General features: G+C 38.4%; 1 protein-coding gene across 1 annotated transcript in view; it reads right to left on the minus strand.

Annotated features, from left to right (window-relative positions):
* ZBTB38 (zinc finger and BTB domain containing 38) overlaps window positions 1-12,660 on the minus strand; it is a 109,107-nt gene that overhangs the window by 45,698 nt on the left and 50,749 nt on the right. The window contains exon 4 of the mRNA XM_025043565.1: window positions 11,793-11,858. The gene's annotated coding sequence lies outside the window, so the exon portion shown is untranslated. The remainder of the gene's footprint in view (window positions 1-11,792; window positions 11,859-12,660) is intronic.

The following is a 12,660-nucleotide window of genomic DNA, read 5'->3' on the forward strand; positions in this document are numbered from 1 at the left end:
CGGCCTCCGCCGCCACCGTCTCCCGGGAAAACGCAATTAAGAACCTGCGGAAGGACAACCCACTTAGGTGTCTACAGTCACTATCAGAACAAGGCCTGGATCAGCGGAAGGGTCCCTGGGTTCCAGACCCAGATCCCAGGCAGCATCCAAACCCCGCACATTTGAGAGAGGCAGGATTCAGAGAAAGTCAAGTGCAGTTTTAATTTAATCAAATTCTCAGGAGTAGGGTGTCACCTGCGCTTTCCCATGGCTGTCGGGAGAGGCCGAGATTGATTTTCCTCACATGGTATTTCACGCAAAAGACCCAGTCCTCTTCCTTAAATAAAAGGCACCGACTGCCTACTAGGCTCTTTCTTCCAAGATCCAGGGGCTGCTCACTGAAAAAGTACTGAGGCCTGCCACAGACTCGCGTTGCGGAGCTAACAGCCTAGTGCATTAATGTACAGGTTTTGTTTGCTTGTTTTAAAAAACTATCCATGTGCCTTGTGTTTTGGTAGTATGAGTCTTATTTAAAATTTTTCTTTAGGAAAGATTCACTCCCTTTACAGTTTAAAGGGATATAAAGTCTGTTCTTAGCTTGACAACATCCTGTTTTTAGCTTGGAGTATTACGTTCGCAATTCTGCATCTCAGCTCATGACCATGTTTTAAGAATGTGATCACTTTGATGGAGAAAGTAGATTCCAATATTAATTTTAAAAACAGTAAAACTTTTTTGATTTTTAAATAAGGGGGGATATATTGACTTAAAGTCAAATTAAAGGATCATGAATTAAAAAATAAAGGCAGAGTTTTGAAGGCTGGCAGATTGGGCAACGTGCCTACACATGTACACTAGCAGTTCCCAAACTCCTCAAAGCCAAGCACACTTTATTCTCTCTCCCTAGGTCACATGATTAGAAAGATCTATCCCACTAAACTGCACTTATTAACTGATTATTCATCTTCCCACTTAAAAAAGAAGTGACCTCTGCAATGTTTTTGTATATCTAACTGTTAATCAGGGCTTCTACGAGATCTGAGCTAACTCTTTGTTAATCATGGATTCCAACCTAAAGAAACTTGTAGTCTAATTGTAAATTTACGTGTTTCCATTGAGGCTTTTGAAACTGAAAATCATTCAGACCTCTAACAAAACTAAGACGTACAAATTAGAAACCACAGGCATTGCTCTCTGTGCTTTCCAGAGATTGGAAGGTGGGAAGTGGCAGAGCAAAGCAATTTGGCCTTTGGATTCTGTCTGCCTGAGTTTTGTGACTTAGAAGGTCACTCACTATGTAACTTCAGGCAAACTACTCAGCTTCCCTGAGCCTTGGCTTCCTCGTCTGTAAAATGGGGCTAATTTTAATATTACATTTACCTCGTAGGGCTTTTCGGTAATTAAATGGGATACACATAAATACACACAAAGCGTCTACAATAATGCCTGGCACCTAGTTAGTGCTCTGTAAGTGAAAAAAGTATTTGTGGCTATTAGTGTTGAAGTCAAGGATTCACAGCTCTGAATTCCTACAGTCCAAGCTGTAAGAATCGTAGCTAGCTACTGTGTGTAAAGCAACCTTTTATTCCCTTGAAATTTTCCATGCATAAGCTGCCAGGGTCACATGGTGAGTGACATAAAGGGATTTAAACACAGGTCTGACTCCACAGTCCACTTTCTGTGCTGCTAACATGTTCCAAGGTGGTACCTCGATCAGACGCTGTCAACAGCTTGTTAAGAGTAAAATCGGCTCTGGCTTTCCTAAGAGGCTTAGCAAATGAATGGCTCCTTACATCCACTTGGGAATTCACAAACAGAAGCATTTCTTTCTCATTAGAGTTAAATGTTTCTCCAGAAGCGAGTAGATTTCCCCAAATTGTTATTAATAACTAAAATATCATGGTAACGGTTTTAAACACCACAGCCTAAAACTTACATAATCAGCCCGTCCTTCAAAATTTTCCACCCTTCCTCATAACCAGTCACAGATTCTCTCTCTTAATCATTCTTCTGACTATGGGGAACTATCTGGAAATTTCCAGGACCGTCTCAACTTGTCATAATTTTATTCTTTTCTGGAAAAATTTATTCTTTTCAAAACGACTAAAGGTGATTTATTTTTCTATATCCTTATAATACGTTTCATTTTAATACATTTGCTAATCACAAAAAAAAAAATTCTAAGACTTTCAAGATGCTTTCCTCTCTTAAATTTCTACCAATTTTTCAACATCTCTACAACATGGCTCCTGATCTTTTTCCAGTGGCCTTTAGGAGGCTTTTCTCATTTTCTACTTCATTTCTTTTAAACCTCACAATTTCTACTATGCTATAACTGCCCGCTTGCACTTTCTGATTTAGGACTATTGGCCAATTTGACATTTACTGCCCCCCTTCTCCTACTTTTTTAAGGTTTCAATATTATCATAATATATAAAAAGATTTATGTGTTTCTAGTAAAGCCACTTGCTTCCTGTTTCCCACTATAGGTTAGGAATCTATAACTCATTCTGCCTCCCATATTTGCAGCACTCTGAGAATTTAATTTTTTGTTTTACTTTTCTTCTCTCCCCCTCATCCTGGATACTCACCAAGTTCTACCCCGTGGCCTCTCCTTGTATGGCTGCTTATCTCTTTCCTTTCAAGCATATTAAGCAAGTCCCTGTCCAAGTCATTTTTTCTAATCTCTGCCACATTCCTGAAAAGCCTCTTGTGATGTTGTGTTGAGAAGCCCCTGAAGAGGCAGTGTTTAGAACAGGGGTGTCGACTTCCAATGTCCATGGAAGCCAGGTAGAAAATGATATGAACTGGGACCTACAGGATAATCCATGTCCCACTTAAATGGGGGGTGGGGGTGGTCACTACCCAGCCCCAGACAACTGTTGCCAGCTGAGAATGGCAGCGATGAAGAATTTTCTAATGAAGCCCAAATCAGGATTCTTATATAAAATATGTGAAATGTTGACTACTTAAAAAAAAAAAAAAGAATCTAAATCTGATCAAGTCTCTAACTGTGACTATCAACTACAGGAAATCTCTGAGACAGAGGAACATGTAAAACAGCTCCAAGGCGTGCAATTGTCAAATTTCAGATTGTGGGAAACTCTATGGGTCAAACAAACTTTTTTCGACAAAATTTTTATAGCAATAACAAGGATGAAAGAAACAGAAGGAGGGAAATCTATAGATTAAATGAGATTTAAGGGGATATTAATTGCACTGGATGGACCTTATTTGAACTTGTGCTTTGAACAAATTATTTTTTTAGAAAAATGACCTAATTGGACAAATTTGAATGCTATGATATTCGATGTGGTTGAATCATTATTGATTATTATTGTTTTTGTTTGATAATAATACTGTTGTTATTTTTCTTTTTTAGTAATGCATATTTTAAAATGTTTTCTAGTAATCCATATTTTAAAAACTTATTTAGAAATATTTCAAAGTTATAGAAAAGTTGCAAAAATAGTACAGAAAGACTATATACACTCTACCCAACTCTATTTATCATACTAAAATATTTAGAGATAAAATTGTGTGATCTGAGATTTTTAAAAAAGTACAGGAGAAGATTTACATAAAATAAAGTTTGCCAGCAGTTGAGAATTGTTGAAACTGAATGATGGCTACACGGGGGTTCATTAAACTCGTCTTTCCATAGTCTACATATGTTTAAGATTTTTATAACAAAGTTTTAAAAGATTATGTTAATAAAAGACTTTAAATGATATAAAATTTTGTAATATGAAGTGAATTAAAAGAAGACATGAAATTGTCTACAAAATAGCTCAACTATTAATAAAAATATCTCCAGGCATACATAAAAAACTAAAAGAATACATTCCAAATTATTTCACAGTAAGTATATTTTACTTTTATAACTAGAAGAAAAAAGTTAATACAACTAAAAAATAGAAGACAAAAACATTGGTGACTGATTCAATTAAAACTATTGTTAAATGTCAAACAAAATACACATGTGGACCAGACTGGCCAATGGGCCTCTAGTGTGAAGATTTTGACTTAGAAAATGGGTCTACTAACTATGGCTTATGAGCCAAATTCGGCCCCCCACCTGTTTTTGTATAACCTACAAGCTGAGGATGATTCTTACTTTTTAAATGCTTGAAAAAAAATTGAAAGGAGAATAATATTTTGTGACATGAAAAATTAACATGAAATTCAAATTTCTGTGTCCATAAGTGAAGTTTTATTGGGACACAGCCAGTCATTCATATCTGTACCTATGGCAGAATGTCTATTATTATTATTCTAGTTTTAATTTCATCAATAAAAAGTTTGTGTGAATTTTTCTCCATTGTTATATAAATACCTACATAACATCTTCAGTTTTGCCTTGATCTACAAAGCCTAAAATGCTATCTGATCCTTTATAGAAAAAGTTTGCAAACTTTTTCTATAAAGTTTAAACTGACCCTGTCTTAGAACAAGACTTCCCCTGTGACCTAAAAGCAGCTTGGTTTAGCAGAAAGAGCACTGGACTAGGAGTCAAGCATGGCCCCTTAACTCGCCAAGTGACCTGGAGAGTCATAACTTCTCTGGGCCACAGTACCCTCAATCATAGAATAAAGTGGGCCTAAGGTTTATACAGCAACTGAAGTCTGTGGTTCACATTCCTATAAGAGCTAAGCAAGAAGTACAGGGATGATGACCACACTAAGTATGGGTGTGCCAGCTCGGTATGATTCTCCTGGAGACCAAAAAATTCAAATGATTGAAATATCCACCGGGGATGGCTTCGCAGGCACTCAGACCAGGGGCTGGATAGGATGGCGAGGAGCAAGAAATGACAGGCTTCCGGGGCTTCAAAAGCAGAGCAGCATGCCTGCCAGGGGCAACATAACTTTGGGAAAAAGAGTTTCTAAAATCTGCAGCTTAAAGCAGGTATTTGGGGTCTATCTCCAGCCTGGGCTTTGTAGAAGACCAAAAGCACTAAGTCACAGCACATGTGAAAACTCTGCTCATTTAAAGATTAATCCAGATCTAGTAGAGTGATATGGGGTGGGGTTCTCTGGCGTCCTCAGCTTGTAGAATGGGAGTCTCGGGATGCAGACTTCCTAAACTGAGATAAGTCACCTCTAAGGACGTTGGTCTGCGGGTTGTTCATAACAGCCAACGTGGGGCAAGTAAGCAGCTAGGCCAACATTCCGAATGAAGCCAGACAGAACAGCAGAGCGCCCAGTCGCTATGCCTGCTGTGGGCTCTCTCAAGCCTGCGTTTTCTAGTTGAAGCTCCTCCCCATTCCTTCTCCCTTGTAACCTGCACCCCCAGCTTCAGGGTGCAGCACAGCGGCATCTCCTTCTATTCACCCACCCACCCGCCTCCCGACTGCCCGCTTTGTTCCCTCTCTCTTATTTTCTGCACCCCTGCCTTTCCCCCTTGCTACTCTCTCAGTCTGCAGTCATCTCCATCTCCCCATTTTACCCCTCAGATGGCCATTCTATGCTCTTCCACATAGTTTCCCCCATATCCTGCATTTTCTAGAGACTCTTTCAGTGATATGGCCCCTTTCTTTTCCTACTAAAGGTTCCTCCCTTCCCTTCCGCAGCTCAAGAAACAAGAGGAAGGGAAAAAAATTACAAGGGCACTGCCCTTCTGGGATTTAAAACCACGTTCTCAGCTGGTGGCTTTTGTTTTCTCGTCTCACTGGCTTGTAAGGCCCTCGGGGCAGGCGCTCCAGTCGTGCTCTGCGCTGGGGAAGATGGGCAGGACCGTTAGGCCTTAATTAGAGCAAGGCCTCAGACAGGGTAGAAGATTTTAGCAAAGCAAAAAAAAAAAAGGATTTTCAAAATATCCATCTGGCAGCAATGACCACGGAGTTAGGAAGGGGTTTATTTTATTATATAAAGAAAATCATGAAAGCTCTCACTCTTTTTCATGAACACAAAAAGAATATTTACACTGGCATTTGTAAAACAAAAGAGAAGCATCAAACAACCCACCTCCAAAGGCCAAATATAGTGAGGGTAGACGTAAACGCTAGTTTTGAACCCAGAGCAGGAATAGCTGCAGAAGCAGGGAAGCCATTAAGGGAAAAGATGCAAAATGAGTTACAAGATCAGAAGACCAATTTTCTGGTCATTGAGATATTTAGGCCACGGTAGAGCCATGCTGGGATCACCTGACAAAGACAAGTGCTTTGGCAACTGGTCTTTGATTTACCTGCTGCCCACAAAGCCTGCTGCAGAAAAGCCAGCAGAGAGACGTCCCCCCATCACCACCACCCCCATCCGCCACCCCCGCCGTCAGCCAGGGAAGGTAAAAAGGCAGAAGCATCTTGCCTGCATCACAAATTCAAATTTTTGCTTCTCAACTTAACATCTGCTCATGAATGTGAAAGAGTGGCAGCCTGTTATTGAGGTCACCTGGCAATGCAGGCAGACCAGCTTGGAGCAGGGCAGCCAGACATACGGTGTCTGATTAAGAGCCAAGACATCTTGCTAAGGTAACGAGTAGGAAGACACAGAGTCCCAGGGAAGAACCATTCTTGCCATTGGCTGAGATGCCCCCAAACTGAAGGCTGGCCTTCAGGGAACAGTATGCCATTATAACAGCATGCCATTCATTTCTTTCTAGAACAGATGACACTCAACTGTGCCTGTCCATACAACATTCTAGCCTTGTGTAGGAACCTGGACCAGAGTTTCATAGGGAGTTTCATGTCATATTCTATTCTGTCTGGTTGTAGCAGTGTCTGTTACACAGTAGATGCTCAACAAATGCTTGAAGAAGTGAACTGAATTGTTGAAGCTCCCTCTCTTACTAATGGAAGATACTCTACTACAAAGGACTAGAATAGTCTTCATGCAGTGAAATGTTTCATGGCTAGTCAAAACCAAAGTGTAAAAAGTCAGCCAGGCCACCTCCAACTTGTGATAAGCAAAGCCCACTAAATTATGAATCAATTTTAGAAGATGCTTCCGAAACATTCAAAGGGCCTTATAGTTTCTGACTTGTATATATAGCAAACCTACCTCCTTTGTTTTCAAACCTTCATCAGCAGACTAATGTAAAAGGCATGAGGGTTCTGGTTCTTAAGAAGAATTTTCTTAATATTATTTGTTCACATAGAGAAATATTATTGCAAGTAGTGAGGTCTTTAGAAAGCCACCAACAGTCAAAGAGGTCTGAAGAACTGAAGAGTTTTAGGCATTAGAGGACAATGACAATTTATTGGCAAGATGGAACAGACCCTTGAAAAAAATAAAAATAAATGGCTATTTCAATGTTCGGCCATGTGTTTAAACTCTGAAATTCTTATGAAAAATAAAGCAAAAAGCTTCCCAGAATATTTTTGCTCTAAGGAGGCTTTCTTCTGTGGATTTCTTGGGTTAGCACTGAATCTGTGCCAGAATATTATCACCACGCGAGACTGCAATGTGCAGAGTTTCACTGCATATTCTTAGGCAGTTTTGGAGTGGGACCGGATCAAAGATTCCTCTGGCACTACATCCTGGGAATTTGCCTAAAACCAACCATGAGGGCCTGACGCACCTTCTCACTGCAGGGAAATCATACCTAAATAAGGCTCAACCCACAAAGTCATCAAACTGGGCTCTGATATAGTGGCAGTTACACCAAGAAAGGAAAAGTTTGCAGTTTGAGCATGAGCACTCCTCTGTCTGGCAATGTTCCCCAACAGATCTTCACCTGGCTAGATCCATCTTACCATGTAGGTCTCTATATAAATACCACCTCCTTAGGAAGGCTTGTCCTGGCCAACAATTCTGAAGTGACTCTCCTCTTCGCAACATGTCACATTGTTTTTTTAAATTTATTTATTTTTTGTCTTTGCACTTGTCTTCTTTAATTAATTGTTTACATATTTATTTTCCCCACCGCTACTACTAACCACACTAGAGGCAGGTCCACGAAAAAGCAAGCCCTGGTCTATTTTGTTCATTACTATATTTCCAGTCTCTGAAATATGCCTGGCATTGAATAGGTATTCAATAAATGTGTCAATTGGGAACTCAAAGGCTTAGCATGATTTAATACTAAAGAGAAAGGTGCTAGATCTTTTTCTAGATTCTTTTCGCCATATTAACCAGCTCAAAGACATGTGGGAGCCATGGTAATGGTTGAAGTAGAGCAACATCATTCTCATAACGAGAGATGTGATCTCTTTTAATTAGAAGATATTGATACAACAGATATCAACCCGGATGAAGATATTTTGGATAACTGAATGTAATAGTACCCATGTACCTATCTAAACAGATCATTAATAAGAACAGGTTAAAAAAAAGCTTGAGTTAATAAGGCTTGGAAAAACATTTCCTATTTTCCAAAAACAAAAAAGAATTGAGAATTTTATACTATAAATCATTCAGGCGGAAAACCACAGATTTGCCCATTTCATTTTGGTGAGAACAAAGCAGTTTGCACATTCTTCCTGTCGCACCTGCTCTGGCCTGCCCAGTATAAACACCTTAGCCAAAAAGTGCAAATGGCTTGAGCATAGCCTTCTGAACAATGATAAGAGGTAAGTGTCATCTTTTACATTTGGCAGGAAGTGCTTTTGGCTAAACTAGGAAATCCAATAATAATTGTAAATGGGTACGTTTAGAAAAGCTTTGTGCCTTGTAAACATTTCTGTGAAATATGAAGGCAAGGCATTAAGGCGAAACACAACAAAGTAATAAATAATAATTATTCTTCCATTCACTGTCTATTTATTAGAATGACAATGGTACAATATACTTCCCAACAGTCTTATTTGGCTTTTAAGCTCCTTGAATTGTGTTTAAAATTCTTCTAGGCAAGACCAAGAGCAACATAAATGCATAAAGCCACAAAAAAATTATTAGGGATGAAAATCTCCAAGATGACGCAACCATGCTTGAGTTAAAAACAAAAGGATCGACATTTTATAAAGAAATACACTGTCGAATCTATCAGGCATTCATTTTTATGGTAAAACAATGCCACTGCATCCATCTAATCTTGTGATTAAGATTCAAATGGGTTCAAAATGATTAATTTGTACCAGCCTATCAAAATAGAAGACATTGTAGTTGTAATCTTTCTGAATAGCAATAGTGTTTTAATTACACATGCCTGGCTCATTATTTGTTCAAGAGCGAATGACAATTAGCTTGATCCTACTGCAACTGTTAATGCTACCGGTACTAAAATAAATAGGCAATACTGAATCAGGTTTCTGGCATTTCCCCTTAGTTTACGATATTCTGATTGATGCTATATTCAAAAGGTACTTAGTCATTTTAAGGCACAGGCAAAAGGAAAATGGCTTCCGAACAGCCAAAAAAAAAAAAGGTGTTGCAGGAAGGATATTTCATGGCAACCCAAAGAACGAAATCACTATGAGAGGAATCATGTTCTAATATAATTGAGCCAGAGAAAGACTCCAAGCAAAATATTTAAGTTGGTCTCAAAACAACACAACAACAACAGCAACAACAAACCCTTAGTCCGTAAGAGGTTTGATTTTACAGACAGTGCTTTGGAATCTTAAAACAAACTGCTAGAATACAGCAACTATTTACATGAATGGTTCTGAATCTCAAGGTTCTTCACATCGGAGAAAACCTGAAGGAGGTTTTGAGTTTGACAGCATTTTTCTCCTCACACACCTACAAAGACGTTTCCACAAAGGCTCAAGGTACACTTATCATTGGAGGGGTGGGCTTGGGTTTGAGTCTTTTTCTACAGAGAGCTCTGAGGTTACCAATGGAGGGATCAGGGAAAACAAGAGCATGAGCATTTTATGATTCTCAGAATTTCTGAGATATCTTTTGTTTCAGTGGCGCTGGTGAACTCGTGATAATGAAACTACACCTTTGTACACAAACCTTGACCAGCATTCTGGAGCACGTCACAAAGAAAACCTTAATTTTGAAAGTACTGAGCACAAAGGAGGGGAAAAAAAGCTCTCACTGGGCAAGGTTTCTCTATATATGTAGAAATATGGCTTAGATTTTAAGGCTTGAAGACCGCATTGAAAAATGTTTAAAATCAATTCACACTCTATATGAGAGGAAAAAGAACTGTATTTCATTAAACATTTGTTTCTTTTTTTAAGACAAATCTTTTGCATATCTGTTATTGCATTTTTAAATGAGATTTGGTTACCAAGGAAACAGGTTCTGGCCCAGTGTTAATTTGAAACTAAAATATATTTTGAGACGTTAACCTCAAAGGAAAGAGCCCATGAAATTATTTTGAAAAGTGCCAGAATCTGGTTCTTACAGAACCACAGCTGTATGGTCTGCAATGAACCATCCTAGGGACTCTTTCATTCAGTGAAGCTCTTTTTCTTCTAACAGGGCCATCTACACTTAATATTTCCCCCTTTAAAAATTGTAACTTCTCATTTCCTCAAATAACATATAAATAATGTATTTATTCTTGCATATTATCTAAAATTAATTTTGGAAGCATATAAGTTTTCATTTTCATCTTTCATATAACACGTTTAAAGACCGCTTCTTAAAATTTAAATATTTTAAATGTTTCATATTAAGCTTGTTTGCGCTATTTGAAATTATCTCCAGAAACCCATTTATTTTTAGTTTCAAGCTAAAATGGAGCTGAATCAACAGACTTTTCAAAAAATTCTTTTGTTGTCTAATGGCGCCACACCTATCATATACATGATTTTTTAAAAAAAGAATCATCTCACTTTTATAGCAGAACCATTTTATGTTTATTCAAACTATATATTTCTATAGTATCTGAATAGGAAAGGCTATCCAATTTAATACCCCCCAATTACAACTGTCTCATTTAATTTTTGTTTTAAAAGTCATATTTTAATCAATCTAATATTCTTGCTGCCTGGCTCAAATTTTATAAAACATGCAAATTTCAACCTACCTGTATGTATCACTTAGTGCAGTGCTAGCATGACAAGACACTCAGCCATTTTTATGTAAAGCGATGGAGACCAACTGATTTCTCCGTCTTCTTGCTCACAAGTTTTAGATGCAATTGTCACACACACAAAAAAATCATACGCAGAACAGCTTGAATGTACTGTGATCACGAGAACTGAATTTATCAACAGGAAAACAGGATTGAAAAAAGAAGTTTCTCATCCAAGGTTTCTCTGAGGCTGCAACCAAGGAGGTGGTGTGTTGAATTTTTTTCCCTTCCTCCTCTGAGAGTTCAAAGCCCGGAGCTGACCACTGCAAAGGCCACTGTCACATTTGCTGAAAATCAAACCACTGATACCAGCACTGAAAATACAAATTTGAGAACCAAGTTGTTTGCACACCATGGAGTGCACGAGAGTTAAAAATAGATTCTACCTTGCCTCCTACCTGCATAATAAATATGTAAGTTTCAAGTGTTTAATTTGATATTCACATTAATTAACAATACAACATACATTATTTAAAAGACAGCAAATGCAAGAAGAAAGGGGAGACACCATCTGGTAGCAGAGTTTTGTTGTTGTTTTTGTTTTTAGAAATTTTTTTTTTTTTGGCTTTGTTAAAAAAAAAAAAAAAAGGTAAAATCCTATTTTGAATGTGATGAGAAGCAAACATCCAGCAGCAAATGAATCGGAACTGAAAGGTGGTGTTGAAATATCTAAGGCTGTAATGAGGCAAAAACAAGTCTTCTCTACCAGATGATATGGCATACAGAGCATTTACATACTCACATCTGAAATACTAGGCAACGTGTAATGAATTCTATACACAGCATGCACACACAGCACAAGCACGGCTAATCCTGCCTGCCATCTTAGGCTCACAGGAGCAAGATACGCACTGCATGCAGCACACAAGCACTGGGGAAGGAGGAGGCAAGGGACTGCTCACCTTAAATGCAGTATCTGATTAATGTTGTAAGTGACATTGCATATCAGCCTCAGAGTCTTGGTTCAACTGGGTAGGAGGGAACAAAGAAAAATGTCATCAACTGGTGATGCAAGATGAGCCCAATCACTAAACACTGTTTAGCAAAGTCCAAATTCTGCAACCAGACAGTAGAAGGCATTTCATACACTTAAGCAGAGCTGCTGCACAATGAATGTGTCCTTCTGCTTCTGAGAATCAAACAATCCTTTTGCTAAGGAAGAAAATCAGCTGGAGTGAATACTGTCATATCTTCTTGAAGAAAGCTTTCAATACAGTATGTATCTGGTTTGGGATGCATTTTATAGACTGTTAATTTCATAGAATTGCTAATAACAACAACAAAAAAAACTGTTAAGCTATTGCAAAGTAAAAAATATTATAAAAGCATTTCTAGATTATTTTTCAAAATCCTAAATGGTGCTGGCAGGTTTGTAGAAGAATGCATGATCAGCTGTCTGTATCCGTGCTATAACCTCTTAACCACAAGCGTGTAAATGTATCCTGCTAAATGTATCTGCAATACTGAACAGGCAGATACCTCCTCGGCCAGGATTGTATTAAAATGTGAATGAATTTGCGTAAACTTAGAAGCAGAATAAAACCAGGAGAGAAAAATAAATTGATGCCGAGTTCCTTTGGATGTATAGCTACCATCGTTCACGATAAAAGCTATCCTTAGGTACTGACCTAAATAATGTTGACTTGCAGCAGCATACTGTACTTGCTTAGAACGTAGGACGTGCAAAATGATTTTTCTCCTCCCTCCCCCTCCAAAAGCTAAATTGCAAAGTAACGAGCCATTAACAGGAATCCAAAAGGCTATATATAT

The sequence above is a fragment of the Pteropus alecto genome, unplaced genomic scaffold (assembly GCF_000325575.1).
Source record: "Pteropus alecto unplaced genomic scaffold, ASM32557v1 scaffold92, whole genome shotgun sequence".
NCBI lineage: Eukaryota > Metazoa > Chordata > Mammalia > Chiroptera > Pteropodidae > Pteropus > Pteropus alecto.